Source organism: Chrysoperla carnea, chromosome 4 (genome assembly GCF_905475395.1).
Source record: "Chrysoperla carnea chromosome 4, inChrCarn1.1, whole genome shotgun sequence".
Taxonomy (NCBI): Eukaryota; Metazoa; Arthropoda; class Insecta; order Neuroptera; family Chrysopidae; genus Chrysoperla; species Chrysoperla carnea.
The window spans coordinates 69,029,254-69,043,393 of NC_058340.1; the positions used below are offsets into that span (position 1 = coordinate 69,029,254).

The following is a 14,140-nucleotide window of genomic DNA, read 5'->3' on the forward strand; positions in this document are numbered from 1 at the left end:
TTATATTATTAATTATTTCTAAGAAGTAATTCGTTTTGTTCACGTAGCTTCTGCGCGACAAATTTTTCCCGAAATAAGGGCTAAAAGATATAACTTAATATAATAATACTTTTTAAAATGAGTGTTATTACCAACCGTCACGGATATCTGTGCCTTTAATAATTAATTAATCCATTAACCCAAAATTGTTTATTCATATCAAAATTGTTATTTCGTATACTTGTTTCTGCTAAATCTAGGCACTCTTCGAAAACATCTTTCCAATCAATCCAAAAAAGTGGTTTGCTTTTCTATAAAGACCATTTTTTTTTCAAATTGAAAAAAAACTATTTGGTTTTCGAAAAAATGTTTGCGTATTTATAAAGAACAACTTTCTACTTTAAAGCGTTCATCTAACTTTTGTCAGTTATGAAACAAATGGAGGTTTAATATTAAACTTGGAAACTGAGATCGAATTCAATTGTGTGCCTTTGAAGCTAACATTTTTGTTGATTATATTTATTTATCGAATTTCAAGCATAAGTCAACTTTAAAAGACAGGGTGACTTTTAAAGTTGACTTATGCTTGAAATTCGATAAATAAATATAATCAACAAAAACTTTATAAACATCTCCTTATACAGGGCGTTCTTTTATTGACTGCAGATCGTTATCAAGCAGAATAAGCTCATAAAGACGAAGGAAAAAGTTATTTTCCACTTTTGGATATGAGGCCTACTTTGCGAGATAATTAACAAAATAAATTAATATATCTTTAGCGAATCACAGTTCAATAACATTTTGAATGAAACCAATAAAACACTACTTAAAGAGAGGATGTGTTTTATCATGGTGGAAGGCGTCTCTAAATGCAAAATTATTACAAAAAAATCAATTTGGCTACTTTTGTTATTATAAAAACTAACCCATTAAAACTTACACTACGTTTCTTGGTAAATTAAGTGTTTGTTGCACGCAACTAATCGTGCGAATATCACATACATTAGGCATACATTTGGCAAGACGGACAATTGTCCGTTTTGATAAAATTTTCGGGTGACTGTGACCACAACCATTTCTGATGGGTGGATTCGCGTCTGCCTATAATATAAAGATATTTCTAACATTAACGATGAAAAATTTACAGAAAAAAACAACTAAACTCAAGTAGAATAATATTGCAGATAAATATGACAGTAAAAATTGACAAATTACATGTTACGATCCAACTTTGAATAGAGTTAAAAAATCCTTTAGTAAGTTCTTTAAAAAAAAAACACATTAAGTTCACTCTTTTCTTTCTTAAAAAAAGAAAACAGACGGCAAAAAAACAGCAAGCACTTAAGTTCAAAACAAAACAACCGAAAAAAAAAAAATGTTAGCAAATTTTTAAGACATTTTCTTCTCTCCACTACAACGCAGCTAGTTCTAAGTATTATTATAACAATAACAATATGATATAGAGGAAATATTTGTTGACAGATATCAAAAAATGTATAAGAAAATTGAAAAATATATGACATAAATGGTGATGTGAATGTGTGTATGTGTGCTATATTTGGGGTAAAAATGACACAATACTCTCTGGAAAATGGTTTTCTTGTGAGATTTGTGTTAGTAAATGTGTTATCTATATAAAATGTGAGAATGTTGAGAAACAATGTCTTACAGGATATCGATCTTTGAACGAAAACCGAATTTATTTGGGAAAAATCACTAATGGCGTCAAGCAGTTAGTATGTGTGCAGTCATAAGTAGGTTTAAATTTAAAAAGAATAATTTTGGCAGGACATAGTCGGTGTGGTACTGAAGTCGTGTGAGTGCGACCACCTGTAGTCCACACGGCTAACTTTCCAGAAGGGGAAAAACATTAAAAAAAAGGTCTTGTTAGCCTTCATAGATTATTCTTCGAACATGTACTGCAGCTTATGCTTGAACGATCATTATCTCCATAGATGAACGATGTGTTTTATCCACTTTTCAGATTCTGTTTGTTCAGTTTTTTCCAGTTTTTTATTACCATTAAAAAACGGCTCAACTAATTCTGCTGAAAACTTTTTCAGTTCTTAAATACGCGATTACGCGTCGAATAAGCCCACATCCCGTGTTAATGTCACAACTGGTTTGTGAGATAATCGAGGTGAAAGAATCAAAACGAACATACGCACATACGTACACACACACAGACATCACATTGAAAAGATTTGATTCGGATATTGCGGCCTTTAAACCGTGGAAATATATAAAACTGGAGATTTTCAAGATCAGCCCCATTACATTAACTTCCTCTGGGAAGTGAACAAGTATAAACAAATAATTGGATAAAATTCCACAATTTTCGAAAATATTTTCTAGAATTTTTGTTTGTTTTTCAATGCATGGATTAAAAAGGCCCACTCCGTTGATATTGCTATGATATCTATGAATTTTGTACATCCAAAATGTTTTTAAATATAGGCAAGTTTTTTACACAAGTATATATAAAGTTGCGAACAAAAGAAAATTAAGTTTTAATAATTTTTTTAAAATAATATTGTTTTTTTTCGACACATAAGCAATAATTTTTGACTGTTTTATAACTTTTCGTCACTTACGAGAAAAATAATCTTCAAAACACCACATTCATTAAAATTGATGACGTGGTGAGGGAGATATTTCTGTTATGGAAATTTTTGTTAGTTTATTCACTGTATTAAAATTTAAACTTTTTGAAACATGCTTTTTGATACTCGAACATCCTGTAAACATAAAACATATATAAACTAGTAACTATTGTACTTGTAGTTATTTCAAAAATCTTTAACAGTGGCATGAATGGCACTATTTTATTACTAGAGTAGATATATAAGTATAAGGTCACAGATCATCAATCACTATTTTTCAACATTACAAAAACCTTAGCGTAAATGAATAACAAAACATAGTTGAAAAGATACGGGAAACGAAACAAGTATTCTAGTCAGATATCTGTTTTTAGATACAAACTATTTTACATTATGCGAGATATCGTCCTAAAATCTGAAAAAATTTGGGTAATTTCTTTGGATTCAAATTAAGAGACCATTTTATTGTAAATTTTATCTTTTTTGAGGAAAATTTCGTGTGACAGCTCTTATCGTGGTAGAAAAGTCTGTCACACCGATTTCTAGTATATAAAGCCAATTACTTTTTTTTTTTGAATTTGTTCATTTTGATAGATCAAAACTTGACCAAAATATCGATCACACCAGTAAAAATAAAATAACCCAAAATATATCCTGGCACACTTAGTCCATATTGTACCTATCGTTAAATAGTAGGTATTGATTCATATTCGAAATTTCGAAATCCGTGTTTTACTGTCAAGGGCTCCAGTACTAAATCTTTATTAATTCTTTGTTTTTGTCATTCTTCGACATCTAGACAAATCTGACATTCGAACTTTGAATAATACAAGTCTGACATTCGAATTTTGAAAATACGATATTGTAAAGATATCAAGATTTTAGTCAATCCATCCCACCCCCTCCCAAAATTTTCAGAAGTGATTTACTGATGCTCGTACGTCCTTAAATCAGCCACAATTCTCAAAATAACAATTTTACAATATAGAAAATTTGAAGTTGTCTGCCTAAAGCATTTCATTTGATAATTTGTACATAAAATTTACAACAACTTCCATATAATAATTAAGAGACAATTTGAAGACAATTTTTAATACATATTTTACATTTTAATCAACCTCGAGCTGTTTTTCTTACGAAAAATATAAAATTTAAAATACCCTATCCATGAATGAAAGATTAATCATTAAAATGCAAATTTAAAAATGTTCTTTCTTGTACATGGAAGTCTGAATAGTTTTTGTTATCCTAAAACATTAATCTTTCTCAATATTATTCTCAACTTTAATGATTTTACTTTACTACTAAACTTGACTTATGGGTTTTTTTCATCGAAATTTCGAAATATTCGTAAATATGTACATAATGTACCTAGATATACGTTTTCTCGAAATATATTCGAATGAATTGAACTGATTTAGTTTAAAAATTAAAGTGATCGTTTAAAAATATCGAATAAAACTTTGATAAATATTTAAAATTTAATATACAGACGTGTTATTTTAAACGGCGCTAATGCTAATTATACAGGGTTTGATGGGGGGGGGGCATCATGTTGTTTTAATAATCAACTTAGACCCTAAAAAAAGAAGAAAGAATGATACTTTAAATTAGAAAGTTGTTCCTCATTAAAAAAACTATCATTTTTAATTTAAAATAATTTTTTTCGAACAACGTAAGCTTTCTAAATACGACTTAAAGTTATTTCATTTATTACATTTAATCGGAAGAAAGCCAAAATCAAGGGCAATAGACAACATTCGCCGGTGCCCAAGACTTCAACCTGAAATTTTGCTCCAAGGTGATTTGACTTCGATCTTCAAATGATCTTGAAAATAAGTCGCATTTCTTCCGAATGCTAACGATTTTCGAAAAAATGATCTCTAATTATCTAATAAATTATCGAGGATTTTTGTAATAAAAATTATCGTTAGATTTTGTCCTGTTGATAACTGTGTATGAGATTTCCATCGGCGCCGTGGCTTAGTTGGTTAAAGCGCCTGTCTAGTAAACAGGAGATCGTGAGTTCGAATCTCGCCGGGGCCTATAAAATCCAAACTTTTTACTTTAATATATACGCCTCATACTCCTCATGACGAGCGTTGTTTTGTCCCTAGCTACAATTGGAAAATTTTCAATTGTCTATTGACCTATGTTGCTCATTTACGAACTTGACCTCACCTTTTTGTCCTGAGTACGCTATAAACATATCAGTTAGATATTTTTTTTTCATTTTTGAGTTATCGTATCGACCGACAGACGTACAAGCGAAAATGGACTAATTAGGTGATTTTATGAAGACTTATACCAAAATTTTGTTCGTAGCATCAATATTTTTAAGCGTTACAAACTTGAGACTAAACTTAGTACACCTTGATATATTTCATATACCTAAACATGCTATAAAAATGAAACTTTTTGGGTATGCAAAATGATGTCAGTGATACATACGGTAGGTATAAGAGAAGGCTCTTTAAAATGCTTATCACAAAATGGTAAAAATCTACATAGAAAAGACAATATCGTAGCAAACTTTATTCGTCTATTTTTTTTTCATTGTGTTCGTAAAAGAAATAATAATAATTCGAAAGAAACGTTTATAATAAATTCAAATAAATCTTTCAATAAAACTAAAGGGTACAATTTTTCCCTGATGTATTGACTTATATGTTAATACTTCATTTAACACACATATATGGGAGAGTTCTCCTTCTATTGGACAGGTCTTTCTGGTTCTTTCTACAGTGATGGGAAAAAGTTCGGCTACCCTTAATTTACGCCCAAACAGTTCAAGATAAAGGACTGAAGAGAGTTAGAATTGATGGTTACCCCCCCCCCCCCTGGGCAAAAGCACCACTAGTCACCATATAACATTTGATCTAGAGCAGGCATGGGCGAGTTATTTTAGGTCGAAGTCACCATTGTTATACCTTTATTGTGTGTCTTTTTATCCAAGTTCGCATTACTCATAAAAGAGGGAGCGAGGCGGGTATACGACTCTTCTACCTATCTCAGTTTCTCTTATAGTAATGAGATAGAAAAAAAAATGTTGCCTCTCTGTTTTACTCGTATTTTAGGTTGTTACTTGTAAGGTTGTTACTGTCTTACTCGTATGTTAAGTTAGGAGTCCGAGGGACTTCTGTAAGTCACGTTTGCCCATGCCTGATCTAGAGGATGAACAAACATCTATTTTTTCTCGTTTATTGGAGTATTGAATCTTTGTTGAAAAACGATTTCAAAAAAGACATACGTTTTCTGGCGCACCCTTTTTCTCTACGATCACAGCGTGAAGTATTATCGTTAAACGATCCAAAATAAAGTCTCTTTAAAAATCATATTTAAAATCAAACCCTTTACTTTCAACTGTTTAAAAGTTATTTCAGTTCTGTCAAACTTTTTCCCATCACTGTATATACTTACAGTCAATCTGTTTTCGAGTTTCTTGGTAGTTGCAGTCAATATCTAAATGTTTCATATGTGTTACTTCTGATTTTATTGAGTGTGTGTGAAATCCTAAAGTTGGCCATTGACGTAACGTCAATTGTTTGGTAAGTCATGGAAACAATTTTTGAGGTCATGAGCAGTACAATATGATTTTTTCATGATTGGAAAAGAGCGGTTTCATAAGCGCGCTTTCCGATTATCGAGAATCAACTGTATTTTATTTTGAGACGGAAGTTTAATTTTAGATACTGTATAAGAGTGTAAGCGCAGATTATATAATTAAAGTATAATTAAAGTATATGGTAAGAAATTTTTTGTGGGTATCATTATCTCAGTACCGGTGTGAACGCCATACTGACATACTGTATTAAGGGAATAGTTACATTTGCAATAGTTATGGCGGATGAGTCAATGCTGTATGGCGTCAGGCCCATACTGGTTTGCGATACCCACAATACTTCTGGTGGATAGTTCTATTAAATATTAAAATATTACTTATGCTAACATAGATACTATATTATCTATCTCTATACCATACCAGCATTGAAATAAAAGTCATAAATTTCTTACCGTGTATAACTCAATGGAATATAAAGTATGTAGGTCTAAATCACTACCAGACCATCCAACTATCTATTCGCAAAAAAAATGTCGATCTTTTCTATTTGAACAAATAAATACACTTTTGAATTTATAATATTAGTATATAGATTGAAAATGTTTCGTACAGTTTATGGACTATCCTTTCCAGAAAATACATAAAGTTAAAATGGTCGTCAATCTTGGTGATAAAACTATATTTCGTCTGTCTATCTGTCTAACGGGTTGTTCGCTAGAATATGCAGAATGTGCACACTTGACCCGTATGTATTATATACAATTCGTACAACCCGTATATAGAGTGTCCCAAAACTATCGTATTAAGAAACAGAGCGATAAACAGAATGAAATTCTAGGCATAAAAGAAATTCTTCTTTTTATTTTACTATTACCTAAGTAATAGTAAAATAAAAATAAGAGGGAGGACGAATCGCCAAAAGCCTGTTGGGTGAAGGAAACTCTATCGGTAACAGAGCCGAGGAGATCTTGAAACTAAACAGAGCTGATATTAGAGTCATCGTAGAGTTACTCACAGGGCATGATAGCCTTCCTTTCATCACACTCCCAAAAAATAGCCTTACGTCGATTTTTCGGAAGATCGTTAAATTGGTACCAGTGTACCAATTTAACAGGTCAGAGATAAAAGTTTACATGAACTTTGTTTTTTTTTTTTTTTTTTTTTTTTTGTGCTAGAAACAACATTCCGTGCAATTTTGAAACAAACCTGTATATAAAAATTCTCGTGACTGATTTGTATTGGCCATATATATACGACTAAATATATAAAATGGATTCGACTGAATCGTAAGCCCCTTTGGTTCTAACTAAACTACTGCTGGTACCAGTGTAACACACTAGTGTGGTACCAACTGTCCTATTTTGGATTCTATTTTACACTTGGAATCTCAATAGACAATCGTCATTCATCTGTTACAAAATGTCCAATGTTATATAACAACTGTATTATTATTGTTTGTCAAAATTTAAATGTAATCTACTTCATTAAATTTAAGACTAACGAACTGGAAAAAAATATGTTTAAAAACAAGGAAAAACAAACAATTGAGTGAGTTAACTGTTGAAATACCATGTATAGACAGTGTTGATTACTCTGTCACATTACACATACATACATGTCACACATATATAACTGATATTCCCATATAATTTATATAAAAACAGTGATGTGTTTACGAAAAAATGTTTCAAACAAATTCGCATTCAAACAAATGTTCTATCTCTAACGGTTTACAAGATGTGTGCTACGGACCCAAGATCCAATTTGACCAATGTTGCTCATTTAGGAACTCGACCTCACTTTTTACGTTCTAAGCACGCTATAAATTTCAGATTGATATCTCTTTTCGTTTTTGAGTAATCGTGATGACAAACAGACGACAGACAAGCGACAGACAGACGACAGACAGACGACAGGCAGGCAACCGGAAATGGACTAATTAGGGAATTTTATGAACACCTATACCAAAATTTTGTTCATAATATCAATATTTTTAAGCGTTACAAACTTGAGACTCAACTTAGTATACCTTGGTATATTTTATATATATGGTATAAAAACTGTGAATAGGATAAAAAAAATTTCAAAAATTCATCATTCGAAAATAGATAAAATTCGATGAAAATAAAAAAAATTTCAAGCACATATACCATTTGAAAAATAAAAGTTATTTATCTGTTAAATCGAGCGTCGGCCAAATGCTCATAATGCGAGTGCTGACGGGTTAAATAGAAATTCACCTCAGCTGCAATTTTATCAACGAGTGTAAAAAAAGTTCAGCGTTTTTTAATTCTCTGAGAAAAGTATTTTACTTCTTATTTTACCACTTTGATAATGGCATAACGACAGAATTTATTCAAACAATTTTTAACAATTGTCAGATATCACATATGAATCACACATGCAAGGCAACAAGAGCTTAGTAGCTCCATCCATATATATACAGATATATAGCCAAGAGAGTGCTTTTACATAAAATAGCTTGTCCGTCGATAAGTCATAGCCACTTCGTTCCACCCGCATCTGTCCCGAGTCTGATAGCATACTAAGCGTTATACATATATACCTAATTCTCTGAGTGCTACCCAAAACCCCATACAATATATTTCGTTTCGTATACACATTTAGATACTCCATGTCATTGCTAAATTTCCCAACGGTCTTGCGGGAACAAATAGTCACATGACACAAACTCATGTATATACTGTTTGTTTACTCTATGACCGTATATAGTTACGATAAGTGTTTATATTTTTTTCCCAGTAATCTTTTCGCTTTGTTTTTTTTTTGGATGATTAGGAAAATGAACGGAATAGTTTTTTTTTCGTCTGGTTTTATCTATAATTTTTCATGGAACAAGAATATTTTTTTAAAAATCTCAAATTTGTTATAAAAAAAGAACAAGTTTATTTAAACGAGGATTAGATAACACTGAAATGCTTTAGGAGTTGATGAGAAATTTCATACCTTTGGGAAAATTACTCAAAAACAGTGAATAAGGCGGTCACAAGCAGGTTATAATTTCAAGAAACATATGGAATGACTAGATCATTAAAAGAGTGGGCTAATTTTAATTAGACAGTTTATTCATACATTTGAACAGTATTGTTGTAAAATACTATAGTTTCTATTTTATGGCACAGGTTATCATAAGGCAAAGGTTATAGCCCTGGAGCTCGAGTTAGTAAAACTGCATTTACGTGAATTTCGAAATTTCGCATATGAATCAATACTATTTAACGATAGGTACAATATTGACTAGGTTTGCCAGGGTTTATCTTGGCAGAAATATTTCCGAGGGTTGAAGTTATGTTATAAACTGGTGTGGCAGAAATTTGGTCAAGTTTTGAGCTGTCACATCGAGATTTTTCGAAAAAAAAACTCAAAAGCGGGTTGGGAACCAGCAAAAATTTCTTATAGGTTCCCCGACCTTATAAAAAGCGTGTTCTCTTTAGTGGTTTTTATCTTTAGTGGGATAGCTAAAGTTTGTCTACTAGAAAGGCCAAATAGTGATCGTATCTTATAAGGTCGTTGACAAGCAAAATCGGCTAAGACAAAAGAATGTTGGGTGGGTAGGTTTTGCTGTTTTTGTGGGGTAAATTTTTTGAAATATAATCTAGAAAATAATGGTAGGTATACTAAAGCTTTGGACTTTATCACGTTTTATAATTTAACACCGACTCTTGGAGTAATGTTAAGAATACCTGTAAAATAAATACAGATACATTAGTAATAAGGATTTTATAGGGATAATTTATGTTACAAAAACATACACCCAGTTTTAAATATTTATTTAGGGCATTTGAAATTAGTGAAAATATTGGTTTCTTTTTCCACGGTTTTTGACACTTTAATTAATCTTTAAATGCTTAATTGAACTTTGGTGTTGATTTTTAATTAACATAATTATTTAATGAAGTTATTATAATAAAATCTTTCATTCTTAATACATGCCAGGCGTTTATAAATTTGGATAAAGCTAAAGTATTTGGATAATATAATACTAAGCAATGCTATTTTTATACCATGCATATATGAAATGTACATAGTATATTAAGTTTAGTCCCAAGTTTATAACGCTTAAAAATAATGATGCTAGGAAAAAAATTTTGTCATAAGTGTTCATAAAATCACCTAATTAGTCCATTTCCGGTTGTCCGTCCGTCCGTCCGTCTGTGGACACGATAACTCAAAAACGAAAAAAGATATCGAGCTGAAATTTTTACAGCGTACTCAGGACAAAAAAAGTGAGGTCAAGTTCATAAATGAACATCATAGGTCAATTGGGTCTTGTAAACCGTTAGAGATAGAACAAAAGTTTAAATGTAAAAAATGTTCCTTATCAAAAATTAAACAACTTTTGTTTGAAACATTTTTTCCTAAACATCACTGTTTACCCGTGAGGGCGCCAATTAGGCGGAAATTTTATAATATGTACTTGATTATCAGTTATGTATGTGTCACATGTTTGTATGTGTAATGTAATCAACACTGACTATGCATGGCATTTCAACAATTAACTCAGTCAATTGTTTGTTTTCACTTGTAATTACCCTATGTTTAGACCGTTCATTCATGAACCGGTTGGACGCTCCCTAAATGTTCTGTCTTTTGACAGTTAAATAATTGACAGTTGGTAGCCTATACAATTCAAATATGTTTACAACTTATAACCGTAAAAAGACGTGCTGCTGGCTTATCATTCATTCTGTTCTGTTTTTGTTCTGTTCCATTTCTAAATTAATTTTCAAGTTTAATTTCATTGAACAATTTTAAAGTTTAATTTCAATGAATCTTTTACGTCCATTGGAGAAACATCTTTTCTCCAACTTCAATTCAATTTCATTCAAGTTTCATTTTGTTTATCAATCATTTTTTTTTGTGGTGTTAATTCGTATTAATTCAAGTTAAAGTGATGTGTTTCTCCGAGCCACCTGTGAGCCGTTTTGTTGCGATTAATAACTTAAATATTTATTGATTTAATCAGTGTACAACTTAAATGGATTATGTAGTTTCTTATAATTAACCTTCTTACGAACTTAAATTCAATACTTAAAACATTGTGTTTATTGAACCACCGACGTGAGAGTTATGCACATCGTTCACGAAGCATCCAACATCGAGTTTTGATCGTCCTTTAGAAATATTTTCCGTTTTAGCCTCTTTTTTCCGACCAAACCTTAGGCGCGCAAAATAACATCGAAACACATGTAAGTACCCCTTTATTTTTTGTTTTTGTTTGGAGCAAATGCACCAACGCCCTTAAACTTCACCATTTTAATCAAGCGACTTTGGTACGGTGTCAAATATTTAGCTTCCAATGAATTTTGATTTTGGCTTTCTTGCTATTGGGGATAACATACATCAGAAAGAGAAGCATAAATGACATTCGCATTTTTCTAAATATGCCAGAGTAATAATGTCTTATAATTTCAATTCTATTCAGTCTTTTAGTTTGTTACTGGGAAAAAAGTCGAAGGTTAGGTTAGGCTAGGCTAGGTTATATTGGCTGTCGCGAAGGACACACTTAGGTTATAGAGCCCATTGTGATACCATATATGTGTTTCACCACCTATCCGCTGATAATTTCATTTATCAGCTCCCTCAATTTCAGAGGCTGAGTGCACCTCTTTCATGCATGTACCCTGAACTACACCAGCCCATCACAACTATTAATTAAATTAATTTTGTTGCGACGACGGGAATCGAACCCGCTACTTTAAGCATACCGCGGATGGAGTTGGTTACGCCTTAACCAACTGAGCTAATAGGACAGCATCGAAATATTCGTAAGAATACTAAAAAATTTGGACCGAAAAAAAAATTGAGATTTAAGTTATAGTATCTTTAATGGAAAAATACCAAAATCTAAAATATATATTTGAATATTTCATTAGAATTTCAGTTGTCTTTTTCAACACGAGAAAATGTTGACAAGCAGGAAAAACTAGAAATATATGATGTATAAACTTAAAATTTTGTGTGTTCATAAAAATTCAAATGTGTTTCTTTTGGAAAATTATTCATATATTTTTTATAAGAATATCTGATGTCACACTGGTAATATTTTTATATAACTTATTGAAACTTACGGAAATACATTTTCCTGTTTGACTTTTCCCTCGATACAACCATCATAATATGAGATTATCACACCAAATCTGGTATTGTAATCAATTTTTAATAAACAAAATAATATTAAAAAATATTTTGTGTCAGACAGAGATTGAAGTAAAAGCATTTGTTTGACAGTTATTGTTCTTAGAATTAGTAAATATTTCTTGAGTCAATGATCTCAAAACTTAATTTAAGACAAGTGAAAACAAACAATTGACTGAGTTAATTATTGAAATACCATGTATAGACAGTGTTGATTACTCTGTCACATTACACAAACATACATGTCACATATATAACTGATAATCCCATATTAATACATAGGTACTATAATACATAGTGTTGATGCGCAATCGTTTGTTTTTTTGACGTCACGTAAATAACAAAAGATATTCACTTTTAAATACACACACACACAACTGATATTCCTATATTAATACATACTATAAAATTTGCACCTAATTAACGCCCTCGTGGGTAAACAGTGATGTTTACAAAAAAATGTTTCAAACAAAAGTTTTTTATTTTTTTATAAGGAACATTTTTTACATTTAAACTTTTGTTCTATCTCTAACGGTTTACAAGATGGGTCCTACGGACCCAAGACCCAATTGACCTATGATGCTCATTTACGAACTTGACCTCACTTTTTACGTCCTGAGTACGCTGTAAAAATTTCAGCTCGATATCTTTTTTCGTTTTTGAGTTATCGTGTCCACAGACGGACGGACGGACGGACAACCGGAAATGGGTTAATTTGGTGATTCTATGAACACCTATACCAAAATTTTTTTCGTAGCATCAATATTTTTAAGCGTTACAAACTTGGGACGAAACTTAATATACTATGTATATTTCATATATACATGGTATAAAAACTTGGGACGAAACTTCATATACTATGTATATTTCATATATACATGGTATAAAAATAAGTAGGTTTTTGGATACTTATTTACTTACTGCCATATTTTCTTGAAATAAGCACTATAGACAATTTTAAATTGTAAACTAAGTGTCTAAAATGCTACGAGGTAAACATTCATCAGCTCTTGTTTAGATTTGAGTTCGAACAATTCTGAAAAAATAATAAATTCTATGTTTGATATGTAGGTACATAGAAGTTAGGATACATTACTGGAAAAATTTTCGAACAGATTTACTAGAAAAATTATACTGTATAATTACACGTGGACTCTTATAAACCTGCGCACTGCGTCATTTTATACCACGAAGCCAGTTTATGTAAACACTTTTTCTGCTGCCGTCTAGTGGTGAGTAGCGGAACTATAAATAATAAACCATAAACCATCATACGAAAAGAATAATCGTTTTGCCCTTTGGAGCTAATGTTGCTCTTTACAGTTGATATTGCCCTTTGAAGTTCCAATACTTAAGAAATGATGAAAATAAAAAACATATTGAACAAAAAACTTCACACTTACGTAAGTTCTCTGTTTTACTGCTTTTTCAATTTTTTTTTTGCGTGACGCACTTTTACACTGTTATGTTTTCTTAATACAATTAAATCTAGGTTCAAGGCGCAAACCGTTTGGTCGCTAGCTTCACTGCGTACTCTTACCCTACCCTGCGTAGTCTAAAATAGAAGAATCCAGTGACTAAAGGCTAAGTAAGATATCTTATTCCTGAAAATAACTAAACTAGTCTGTGATATACTGTAAATCACAAACAGTACGAATATAGTAAATGTTTGGGAGGGCATGCATGGGTGTAGCAAAGAAACTCATGATAGTTAAAGTACTCCTAAACTCCTGTTTAGACTAAAGTAGTAAAGCTATATAATAGAAGGTAAAAACAACCCCTTATGAAATAATAATGCGTTTACGATGTTAACAATAAAGTAAAATTGGTTGTTATT

General features: G+C 31.4%; 1 non-coding gene across 1 annotated transcript; it reads left to right on the forward strand.

Annotated features, from left to right (window-relative positions):
- The first annotated feature begins 4,554 nt into the window (after window positions 1-4,554).
- Window positions 4,555-4,628, forward strand: Trnat-agu. Its single transcript has one exon. It is a non-coding gene; the product is annotated as a tRNA-Thr (tRNA).
- Window positions 4,629-14,140: the final 9,512 nt, after the last annotated feature.